The sequence below is a fragment of the Triticum aestivum genome, chromosome 3B, assembly GCF_018294505.1.
Source record: "Triticum aestivum cultivar Chinese Spring chromosome 3B, IWGSC CS RefSeq v2.1, whole genome shotgun sequence".
In the NCBI taxonomy this organism is placed as follows: Eukaryota; Viridiplantae; Streptophyta; class Magnoliopsida; order Poales; family Poaceae; genus Triticum; species Triticum aestivum.
In genome coordinates, this window is record NC_057801.1 from 606,333,203 (window position 1) to 606,346,222 (window position 13,020).

Genomic DNA, 13,020 nt, shown 5'->3' on the forward strand with positions numbered 1-13,020 from the left:
AAGCCCATTTTCTGTCATGATTTATTGTCATAGAAGTAGGAGCCCGCCACATCTATGATGATACCGGTTTTGTCACAATTATCGACATAGAAGTGTCATAAGCATGACAGAAAAAAATCGTTCGGCCCAAAGTGTCACGGATGTGTCTTTTTTTGTAGTGGTTATTGTTGTTGTCGTTATTATTGCCTTGGTTCTAGATCATCATCTGCATTAAAGCATTCTGCTGTTGGCTCAACTGGGTGAGCTCCGGTGGAAAAGTGAATCCGTGGTCACGTCTCAGAGGCATCTGATGGGTTAGAGGGGTGAGAAAACAGAATAGAATAAGGTCTAATGAGAGATTTCACTACCCATATGCATATGAGACAAATACATTCAATTCACACCACTCAAATCAAACAATATTCACACAATCAATCTAAGCTACTATTACAAAATCTTACAAATGATTTCTAACTACTTGGAAGAACTCTAATAGTAATATGGTGGTCGTCTAGAAGTTTTGATCGGTGAAAGACTCCATGGGCTCATAATCATGATCTCTAGCGTCATCATCATTGTCTTCATCCTCATCACTGTCTTCATCTTCATCACTGTCCGTGTCATCTAGTATGATGTAGTCGTCTTCATGAATATGCACTTCACGCTTTTGTTTCACCTCGGGTATTCCTAGCTTCTTCTTCAAGTCTTCATTCTTCTCCAGTAGCACAGCAATTTCCTCTTCATATCCATCGTGGGTTGCCTTGAGCTCCTCTTCTATCTCGATATTCCTGGTCATCACCTTCTTGGTCTTCTTCATGATAGCACACATTTGGTTCTCATATCGACGAATGTGTTGATCCATCTCCTATATGTATGCTACACTAGATACATCCTTCCTGGTGCGAATCATCCCCCATTGCTCATCCCGGTGCCCACATATCTGGTAGATGGTGTCTTCAAGATACTTGTGGTACACCTCACAAATGCGTCCAAAGGTGATGCGAGCTGCCATGCTCTTTCCTAAGCTCCAAGTTGGGGCATCCAAAGCAAACCCGATGGGCTCGGTAGTCGGTGCAAAAGTCCTCCCAGGTACACGACCTTTGATCCTTCAGCGCTCCTCTTCTGGTAAAGTTGCAGTGAAGGTTCCGGTGAAACTTGGTAGACCGATGTACAAGTACTTTGTGACTTCCTTCAGGTGTCGTCCGAAAGGGGTGTCATCATCCTGCTGACTGAACTTGTTCCTGGGATCCGACATCTATAGAGTAAAATAGAGGAGAACTAGAAATGAATAGAGAAGAGTATCATGTAGCTTTTCCTAGTGGTCGCGTCCTACAGTCAGCGTGTGCTCTGATACCATCTTGTAGCGACCCGATCCCAATGGATTGAAGTCTCTGTGCTTAAGTGTCATCCCTGGGTCGGTATGCTGACACACACAGTACTCGAGGAATTATAACAGAGTTCAATCATACACTTATTACATCGAGGTCCTCATAAAGAGTATTTATTACGAAAATATGGCTAAAGGCCATCTAAATAAAGTAACTGCGGAATCTTTGAAGATAAATGAGTCCCTCAACTCCACGGCATAACTGAGTGCATGACAATGACCTAGCTCACCTTATTCTTTGTCGAAAAACTCGGCAACATTACATGTTGCAGCCGTGTAGGTCAGCACATGGAATATGCTGGCAAAGTCACACTATAGAGCAATGAATGAAAGAGACTATAACTACATGCATATTTGGCTGGTGGAGGCTCTATGTTTAATTTTTGCATAAAGCTAATTTTTTCCTACAACAAAGGATTAGATTTTATTTACTACCAAGTTTATGACATCAGTAGAAGGTTCCTCCAACTCAATCCCAAAATTACCAAGTACGAATAATAAAACCCAATACATTAATTAAAGAGTGATGAGATCAACCAATAATTCACTTCCAGATACTCAAATTGTCCATAACCGGGGGCACGGCTAACCATGATTAGTTTGTACACTCTGCAGAGGTTTGCGCACTTTTCCCCACAAGACTCGACCGCATCCATGATCGGAAGATCGAGACATGGTCTTTCTGAGGCATTCCCTCTAAACCCTGGGTAGACCTGTACACCTACTTTCCCACTACATCTGCTAGTCTACCACGGAAAGAGGTCACACAACTTACTCAGCTATGCTAGAGCCCATAATGGCTTGTGGCTTCACACGGAAGCTTCTAGGCATGAAATATCATATGATCCCTTTGAGCCTGGGTGGCGGACCTAGGGTAATCACACGGGTACTTTGGGATTCCCTTGGGAAAGCACTAGTTTCTCCAGGTGCCCCAAACAATCCAGCCAGATGTGTATTAAAGTTGCCACCTTAACTTTCCCTTAGTAATTATTACTTTCGCAACTTTCATGATCTCACATACCAATCCCCATCTACGAGCATGGCTAAGCAAACTATGAGCATAACGTATATTCCTAGGGTGATCAAAGGTAATAGGTTCCTACCTCATGAACTACAACCAAACCACATAGTAAATCCTTGAGGGTGAAACTACTGCATAGTAAAACTGGGTATAAAAGAGTATGATTGTCGGTGTCAAAACCGGTGGATCTCGGGTAGGGGGTCCCGAACTGTGTGTCTAGGCGGATGGTAACAGGAGACAAGGGACACGATGTTTTTACCCAGGTTCGGGCCCTCTCGATGGAGGTAAAACCCTACTCCTGCTTGATTAATATTGATGATATGGGTAGTACAAGAGTAGATCTACCACGAGATCAGAGAGGCTAAACCCTAGAAGCTAGCCTATGGTATGATTGTTGTTCGTCCTACGAACTAAAACCCTCTGGTTTATATAGACACCGGAGAGGGCTAGGGTTACACAGAGTCGGTTACAATGGGAGGAGATCTACATATCCGTATCGCCAAGCTTACCTTCCACGCCAAGGAAAGTCCCATCCGGACACGGGACGAAGTCTTCAATCTTGTATCTTCATAGTCCAGGAGTCCGGCCAAAGGTTATAGTCCGGTCATCCGGACACCCCCTAATCCAGTACTCCCTCAGTAGCCCCTGAACTAGGCTTCAATGACGACGAGTCCGGCGCGCAGATTGTCTTCGGCATTGCAAGGCGGGTTCCTCCTCCGAATACTTCATAGAAGGTTTTGAACACAAGGATAGTGTCCGGCTCTGCAAAATAAGTTCCACATACAACCGTAGAGAGAATAATATTTTTACAAATCTAATCTGCTGACGTATTCTGCAGCATGACATCACGCCACGGCCAAGCCTTTATTCGAATCGTTTTACTGTCCCGCCTTAGCGCGTTTAGCGAGGTGGTTTCCTTGGCACTTCTTGTCGAAGCAGAGATCGTGTACCCTTATTCCGGGATTCTCATCAATACGGGCGTGGGTAACCCAACCGTGCCATTAATCACGGCGCTTGGGAGATAAGCGAGTTTTACCAGGCTGGTGGGGGCACATAGTTTCGTCCGCCCATATAAGGGGATAAGAATCCACCCTTTCCATCTACGCCTTCTTCCTCCTTCGCTTACCCATTTTCGCGCACTCGAGCTCCAGCGCCCAAGTCCGCACTTCCCACCTCAACCTTCTCCAGCCATGTCTGGAGTGGGAGGCAGGTGGATGGCCTCCTCCATCACGGAGGGGCACATCAAAAAGTTGAGGAAAGCCGGATACTTATCCAACGACATTGCGCACCGGCTTCCAGACGAGGGGCAGCTCATCCCCACCCCTAGGCCCCATGAGAGGGTGGTGTTCCTCCCCCATTTCCTTCGTGGACTGGGCTTCCCACTCCACCCATTTGTCCGGGGGCTCATGTTCTACTACGGCCTGGATTTCCACGATCTGGCCCCGAACTTCATCCTCAACATCTCGGCGTTTATCGTCGTGTGTGAGGCCTTCCTCCGCATCAAGCCCCACTTCGGCTTATGGCTGAAGATCTTCAACGTCAAGCCGAAGGTAGTGGGGGGCCAGCAGGCGGAGTGCGGAGGCGCCATGGTGGGCAAGTTGCCCAACGTCACATGGCTCAAGGGCTCCTTTGTGGAAACCATCAAAGGGTGGCAATCGGGGTGGTTCTACATCACCGAGCCGCATGACCCTGAATGGGCAGCGGCCCCCAAATTCCAATCTGGCATCCCCACCCGGCTCACCTCCTGGAAAGAGACGGGCCTGTCGTGGGGTAATTCGGAGGAGCTGACCGGACTCCAAACATGCGTCCAAAACCTGATGGACAAGAAGGTTAAACTTGTCAACGTAGTCCAGGTCATGCTCTTCTGCCGGATCCTCCCGTGCCAACAACGGGCTTTTTACTTGTGGGAGTTCGACCCGGCCCAACACCAAACTTTGTCCAGGATCTTTGACACAACGCACTAGGATGCCTGGAAGGTGTTATTCAAGGGCGCCGAGGTCCCCCCTCCCATTACCGAGGATCGCAGATTCTGCGCGAAGTGCCAAGCCAGCACAGTAAGTTTGTTTTACCCTTTACAGGATACTTGTTTTTCATAGTTTGACTCTATGCGGGATCTAAGCTCCCGTTCCTTTGATAGGACTGGCAGAAGAAATCCGGACAGATCGACTGTCTGGCTCCTTTGCCCGAAGGCCCCGCAGATGCCCGCTTGGCGAAGCTGCTGGTCCCGGCACCTTACGTGGCGCCGAAGAAGAAGGCCAAGAAGAAGGCCACGGGAACTCGAAAGAGTTCTCGGCGCCTGGTGGTGTTGGATTCATCGCCCAACGACTCCAAAGGGCACTCCTCCCACGAAGACAAGGAGGAGGAAGAAGAGGCCTCTCCCCCTCCAACGGGGGGAGGAAATAAAAGGAAGGCCGCCCCAACTAGGGGGCTGGAGGGTCCAAGAAGGGAAAGACCCTTCCTCCGGACTACTCCACCAACGCCGACCACGGCGAAGAGGAGTGGACATCCAGGGCCAAGCCCCTGGCAAAATCGTAAGTATCCGGATACCAGAATAACTCATGGTGTTCCTCTATTGCACAGTATCTTCTGACGCCGAATATAATCATGCAGTCCACCCAAGGCCCGGTTGGACGCTTCGTCGAGCGGCTCCCTGGATTCGTCGGATGTGAATAGTCTTTCACTTCCGACTACTACCTCCCCTCGCCCTGCGGACGATGCCGAGGTGGAGTCCCAAAAGGGGCCAAGCCAGGAGGAGGTGGTCCTAGAGGCGCCGCAAGGTGACCTCCCAGACTCCAGGCGCAAAGGGGATAAAACCCCAAAGGGCTCTAAGTCCGGCCCTGGGTCGGACACCGCACCGGAACCTTTAGTGGTTCCGGAGTCCGGCAGGCGGCCCCCTCGTAAGAAGGGCAAGCCTACGACGCCGGTGACCTCCGTCCAACTAGAGGCACCGGATAATTTGCTGGAGGTGCTTAACAGCGCCTCCATCGATGAGGAGCACCGCACTATTATGAGTGCGGTGATCCAGAAGGTTCAGTCCGCCAAGAGCGGGCGGATAGAAGCCTGTGCCAGCCTTCTAACAGGCTTTGAGGTATGTATTTAAGACATGTGAAAATATTACGGCATAGACAGTAGCCCCTGATGCTCAGCTTGGTGTTCGGAAAGAAAAGCCGGACTGAGGATCTAAAAAGATATATGCAGGAGTATAACATAAGTATGTCAATATGGGAATGCAGGCTGCGCTGCTAACCTCTGCCGCACTGACTGCGGAGGTCGGTGCATTGAAGCAGAGCCTTGAGCGGTCCTAGAACGATCTCGGCCTTGCCAAGAAGCAGCTCGAGGACAAGGAAGGTAAGTAATACCCTATGTAAGTATATATAAAAAATCTGGTTGCAAATAATGACAGGACCAACGTGAGTATTACAGGGGCCACAACCGAGATGGCGACCCTGAAGGAAGCGCTGTCCAAGGCCGAGGACAATGCGGCCGTGGAGCACGTCGAGCGAGAAAAGCAGGAGGCGCGGGTGGCGGAGGTGCGGCAAGAGCTCCACGCTCTTGTGAAAAAACACAAGAGTTTGGAGCTTGACTCAAAGACTCAAGATTTCGATCTTGCCTCGGCCCTTGAGAGCGCCAAGTCTGCCAAGGCCGAAGCCCAAAAAGCCCTCCAGGAAATTGAGGCGATGAACAAGATAGCGGCGGGTAAGGCATTCTTTATGCAAAGCAAGCACGTGAAAGTGAATTACTTGTTACTTACCCGAGTCCGGAGCTCTCCAGGAGCATTCGCAGATCTGCCCTGCAGTGTGTCCGACGCTGCCGCATTCTACCGAGCCGAGGAAGGGAGCTCGACAGAGAAGGTGTTCTGGCCCCAGTATGTTGAGGCTGGACACCCGGTGCCCTTGAGCGACCAGCTGAAGCAGCTGGTCGAGCTCCATAAGGTAGCCGAACAGGCCATGAAAGGCCTTATAGGCCGGCTATGGCCTGGGGAGGTCACGCCTGGAAGCTACTTTGGGCTGGTAAGGCGGCTGGTGGATGCCTGTCCATGGCTTGAAATCATCAAGCGCTTCGTATGCATCGAAGGCGCCCGTAGGGCCCTTGCCCGTGTTAAAGTACACTGGGGCAAGATGGATGCTGAGAAGCTGGTAACAGATGGGCCACCGGAGGGGAAGGAGCATCGCAAGCCCGAGTTGTATTATGAGGGTGTCCTGAAGGGTGCCTATCTTGTGGTGAATGAGTGTTCGAAGGATGTAATTTTTGAGTAAACTCGCTCGTGTTATCCTGTGCGCTGAAAACTTGTTCATATGTGCTAAGCAACGCTTTTTGAATTTATTACCTTCTGTGCGGCCGTTTATTAAATCTGAGAGATGGCGAGTCGTCGACTTCTACCCCCATGCCACGAATGCTAGGGTGTTCAGGATAAACATGAACTCTCTTGTTCCCATTCTTGGGTCCTTCGAGGGAGGCGCTCAGCACAACGAACAAGGCAATCGGACTATAATGCTTTATCACTCTCACTTAGCCATAGAATTCTATAATTTTAAATTTCGGCGAAGCCCCTAGTATTCAGAAGACCGAGCTCGGGGCGCTATCCACGCCTAGGCCAGACAAAGCCAGCTCCTCGCTCTAAGCGACATAAGTCTTTAGGGACTCGAAAACCTCTCGAACAGCGACCGGCTCTCACCCTATCATGACGGTCAGTTTTAGCTTTCTCTACTGAGGTGCTTAACCCAGCTCAACTGGGGCACAATCGCAGTAGTTCTCCCAGCGCTACCTTAGCCGATATAACGGAACGTAAGGTACCAAAACATGGGAGTCGGGCAAACCCAACTATTGACCCAAGACATGATTCGCAGCTGATGATATAATGTTATAAGTTCGGGGTGCCGCACTCATGAGAGTGTTCGGTCTTCTCACACCATATTCTGGGGTACTTAAGCCCCTGGTGTATTGGCCGTACCAAAGTGTACAGTTGCATAATGTCATAACTGAACATATTTACATAAAAAATGAATGCAATAATAGACAAGAACTATGTATTGTTTATTAAAAGGCTGTTGTGAAAGCAGAACGATACAAATAGTGCGATAAGCAAGAGATGGGATTATTTGACATGTCCCCTTCCAGGGGCAAGCTGCGAGACTTTATGTAAGACAGGTATTTAGCTCGTTATAGAGACCACCTGGACATTCGAGGTAGCTTGCTGCCTCCCTGGCTGTTGCATCATGTGTTCGGTGATTGTACTGCCGGACAGGCCTTCCGGAGAGTGGAGTCTTGAAAGTAAGAAAAAAGAAATGAAAAAATCGGGAGCCCCAAGTGCGGTTGAGCCGCATTTTGGGCGTGCCGTGGTTGTGCCCCTCCCCTTATGCCCATGGTATTTCTAGAGCGTAATTATGTACGCGTGGTACTGGTTTCGCAATTTCACGAGGGCTGGGGTTGGGGCCGCACTGCTACGCTTGCTCAGAACATGCCAGGCGGTCTTGTTGTAGGTTACTCCGGGCGTGCTTGACGGTGTCCGGACGTTTAATAGTCGGACTGGAGAATTGCCTTGAGAGGCTACTTTGTACTTCCGCCGCGAAGGCCGCCGTATGCTCCTCTGTTCGGAGAGAGCGTTTGGTGTTTCCATTGACCGTAATGACTCCTCGAGGGCCTGGCATCTTGAGCTTGAGGTATGCGTAGTGCGGCACCACATTGAACTTTGCAAATGTGGTTCATCCGAGCAGGGTGTGATAGCCACTGCGGAACGGGACTATGTCGAAGATTAACTCCTTGCTTCGGAAATTATCCGGGGATCTGAAGACCACTTCGAGTGTAACTAAGCCTGTACAGTTGGCCTCTGCACCTGGTATGACGCCTTTAAAGGTCGTCTTTGTGGGTTTAATCCTTGAGGGATCTATGCCCATTTTTTGCACTGTATCCTGATAAAGCAGGTTCAGGCTGCTGCCGCCATCCATAAGGACTCTAGTGAGGTGAAATCCGTCAATGATTGGGTCTAGAACCAATGCGGCGAATCGGCCATGGCGGATGCTAGTGGGGTGGTCCCTTCGATCAAAAGTGATCGGGCAGGAGGACCACGGGTTGAACTTTGGGGCGAGTGGCTCCAACGCATATACATCCCTCAGTGCACGCTTCTGCTCTCTTTTGGGGATGTGGGTTGCGTATATCATGTTCACCATCTGCACTTGTGGGGGAAAGCCCTTCTATCCCCTATTGTTCGGCGGCCGGGGCTCCTCCTCGTCATTGCTATGCAGCCCCTTGTCTCTGTTTTCGGCACTTAACTTGCCTGCCTGCTTGAACACCCAACAATCCCTGTTGGTGTGATTGGCTGGTATTTCGGGGGTGCCGTGTATCTGGCACGAGTGATCGAGTATTCGGACCAAATTGGACGGGCCCATTGTATTTCTTTTGAATGGCTTTTTCCGCTGACCGGGTTTAGAGCCTCTGAATCTGGCATTAACTGTCGTATCCTCCGTATTGTCGCTGTTCATGCAGCGCTTGTGCTTATTGCGATGCGACCTGCCATTGTTGTTCTTGGTATCCGAATTACCAGGGCTCTTGGTCATATTATTACTATGAGCTAGCCAGCTGTCTTCTCCCGTGCAAAAGCGGGTCATGAGTGTTGTGAGGGCTGCCATGGATTTCGGCTTTTCCTATCCTAGGTGCCGGGAAAGACATTCTTCACGGATGTTATGTTTGAAGGCTGCGAGGGCCTCTGCATCCGGACAGTCGACTATTTGATTTTTCTTGGTTAGGAACCGTGTCCAGAATTGTCTGGCCGATTCCTCTAGCTGCTGAATTATGTGGCTTAGGTCATTGGCGTCTGGTGGTCGCACATAGGTGCCCTGGAAATTGTCGAGGAATGCGGCTTCCAGGTCCTCCCAGCAACCAATTGACTCTGCTGGCAAGCTGTTAAGCCAATGCCGAGCTGGTCCTTTAAGCTTGAGTGGGAGCTATTTGATAGCGTGTAGATCATCACCGCGGGCCATGTGGATATGAAGGAGATAATCCTCGATCCATACCGCAGGATCTGTTGTGCCATCATATGATTCGATGTTTATGGGTTTAAAACCCTCGGTGATTTGATGGTCCATTACTTCATCTGTGAAGCATAGTGGGTGTGCGGCGCCTCTGTACTGGGCTATATCACGACGTGGCCCAAATGAGCTTTGTTTGCTGTGTTCGGCCTGGCCGTATTTGCCATATCCGGCATGACGGTTATCGTCACGTGCCATGGGGCGCCCACGCGATCCATAGATCGATCTTGTTTGCCTTTCCTTGTCCTCCAATATGTCTCGCAGGACTGGCACATTTCCTCGTGCCTTTGTATTTTTTGAGTGACACCGGGGTGCGGCTTGAGTGGATGGCCGAGAGGCCTCTCTGTCGCGGCCACGAGGTGACCGGTCGGCCGCGTCGTGCGCTGGTGATGTAGGTTTAAGTGCTTCCTCCTCTAATCGGGGTAGCAGCCTGCACTTTGTGTAGCTCTTGGAGGGGCGTTCGAGTTCATACTCTTCGGCTGCAAGGACTTCAGTCCATCTATCGGCTAGCAAGTCTTGGTCAGCTCTAAGTTGCTGTTGTTTTTTCTTGAGGCTGCTCGCCGTGGCCATAAGCCTGCGTTTGAAACGCTCTTGTTCGACGGGATCCTCAGGCACGACAAATTCGTCATCGTCGAGGCTTGCCTCATCTTCGGAGGGAGGCATGTAATTATCGTCCTCTACCTCTCTGTATGCCGCTCTCTCATGAGGGTTGGCTTCTCCATCCTCCTGTGTTGAATCCTGCTGGAGGGGGTTGTATTCGGCACTGTCTGGGGTGTTATTATCTCCCGTGCTGTAATCGCCATTTTTTCTTTGGCGGGATTTAGAGCGGCGCCGCTGACGCCGGCTCTTAGGCTGCTTCTTGGAGGGGTCATCCTCCGTTGTTCCATCGCCATTCCCTTCTTTTGGAGTGTCCACCATGTATATGTCATATGACGAGGTGGCCTTCCAGTGCCCTTTAGGTGCTGGTTCTTGGTCGTCTCCTGCATCGGCGTCCATACCGTCGATGTCTTCAGAGTCGAAGTCGAGCATGTCAGCTAAATCATCGATAGTGGCTACGAAGTGGGTGGTGGGTGGGCTTTGAATTTCTTCGTCGTCCGCATCCCAACCTTGCTGGCCATAGTCCCGCCAGGGCTCTCCTGACAAAGAGAGAGACTTTAGTGAATTCAGAATGTCACCGAAGGGCGAGTGCTGAAAGAAGTCTGCGGCGGCGAACTCCATGATCGGCGCCCAATCGGGTTCGATCGGCAGGGGCGCGGAAGGTTCGGAGTCCGGAAAGGAGTCCGGCACCTTGGAGTCATGAGCTTCGCAAAGGACAAGGCTGGTGTTCGGCTCGATCACCATAGAGATTGCAGCCCCCGAGGCGGTGTTCGGCTCGATCGCTGTAGAGATTGCAGCCCCCGAGGTGGTGTCTAGCCACCCGTCCTCGATTGGCACAGTCGGCTCCGAGCTAAGGGTCGGAGCGGACACTGGGGCGGCCTCCTAGGCACTGTTCAGCGACAGAGCTAGATCATGCCCATCATGACAGTGTGGAGCACTCGGCTGTGGCTCGAACCCGTCGAAGATCAAGTCTCCGCGGATGGCAGTCGTGTAGTTCAAACTTCCAAACCTGACCTAATGTCCAGGGGCGTAGCTTTCGATCTGCTCCAGATGGCCAAGCGAATTGGCCCGCAGTGCAAAGCCGCCGAATACGAAGATCTGTCCGGGGAGAAAAGTCTCACCCTGGACCGCATCGTCATTGATGATCGGAGGAGCCATCGGGCCTAAAGATGACGACATAGAGGAACTCTCAATGAAAGCACCAATCTCAGTGTCAAAACCGGCGGATCTCGGGTAGGGGGTCCCGAACTGTGCGTCTAGGCGGATGGTAACAGGTGACAAGGGACACGATGTTTTTACCCAAGTTCGGGCCCTCTCGATGGAGGTAAAACCCTACTCCTGCTTGATTAATATTGATGATATGGGTAGTACAAGAGTAGATCTACCACGAGATCAGAGAGGCTAAACCCTAGAAGCTAGCCTATGGTATGATTGTTGTTCGTCCTATGGACTAAAACCCTCCGGTTTATATAGACACCGGAGAGGGCTAGGGTTACACAGAGTTGGTTACAATGGGAGCAGATCTACATATCCATATCACCAAGCTTGCCTTGCACGCCAAGGAAAGTCCCATCCGGACACGGGACGAAGTCTTCAATCTTGTATCTTCATAGTCCAGGAGTCCGGCCAAAGGTTATAGTCCGGTCATCCGGACACCCCCTAATCCAGGACTCCCTCAATGATCAAAGTGTAACTTGCCTTGCTGACGATCGGAAAACTCTAGAGATTCGTAGTAACAAGCTTCGCACTCCAAAAAATCTATCGTAAACGAACAATATCATACATAAGCACTCAAGCAAAAGATGCAAAGAGAATCGAAGAAAAGATCCAGAAAACTCAAAAACAAGCAAATAAATAAGCTAAGTAGAAAACAATTTTTAACAGTATTATAATTATGTGGATTAGATCTTAATAGAAGGTACATGTGATTAGCTTCAATTTGCAAACAGAATCAACTAAAACGGAGCTACAAAACTCAAGTTATGGACAAAAGAAGTTCAAACTCAAATCTGAACAAATTCAAATTTTTAAACTTTCAAAAATATTTTCAAGTTGGTTTACTAGATAGATGAGATCACTCTGAATATTTTTGCGTTGGTTTCATAAAATTCGGGCAAACAAGGAAAAAGTTGCACTAGTTTGAAACACAGGGACTAAACTATAAATAAAATCCTAGTGAATAGGTCCTTGGAAGAAAACATAAAAGAAAAAGGAAAATCTACCGAACGAATGTTCGCTACAGAAACTAAATGAACGAAAACCATTCGCTACCGAGATCTAACGAGTGAACGCTCGCTAAAAACGGTTCAAAAAAACATATCTTGATCTGGATCGTTGGATCCAGATCGCGGACGAGGGCGGCGGCGCTTACAGGGCGGGCGGGGTCGTCAACGGCGAGTCGGTCAGCAGCGGCAGCACTCCGGGCGGGACGGCGGCGGTGCTCCGGGCGGGACGGTGGCGGCAGCAGAGTGCGGCAGCATCGGCGGTAGATGCGGCGCGACGGCATCGGCGGAGTGTGGCGCGGGGCGGCGATGTCGGCAGTTGTGGCAGCGGCGAGTGCGCATGGCGGCGGCGGCGCTCAACTTGCAAGGAGAGGGGCCGGGCCTCGGCTTTTAAAGGGGCCGTGGGAGGCGACGGCTTGCGCGAGGGGCAAGGTGGAGGCGGCGACATGTCTGAGCCGAACATGGCGGCAGGAGGCGGGCGGCGACCGGACTCCTCGCGGAGTCGGTGCGGGGCTGGCTGGGCCGCGGCCTCGTGACTAGCTGGGCTGGCCCACTTCGGCTGCGAAGATTTAAAAAAAAAACAATTTTTTCAGAGAAGAAAAACACGCAAAACTAGTATAATTAAATACCTAACAATACCAGAAAACTTCACATATTAATATGGCCTTATTAATGACCTAGTGAATATTTTTTGGGGCCTAAATGCCTAAACTAAGAACAAACTTATTTGTACTAATTACTCCGCAAAAAAACTTGCAAATAAAATAAAATATTCAAAAATTCAAATTC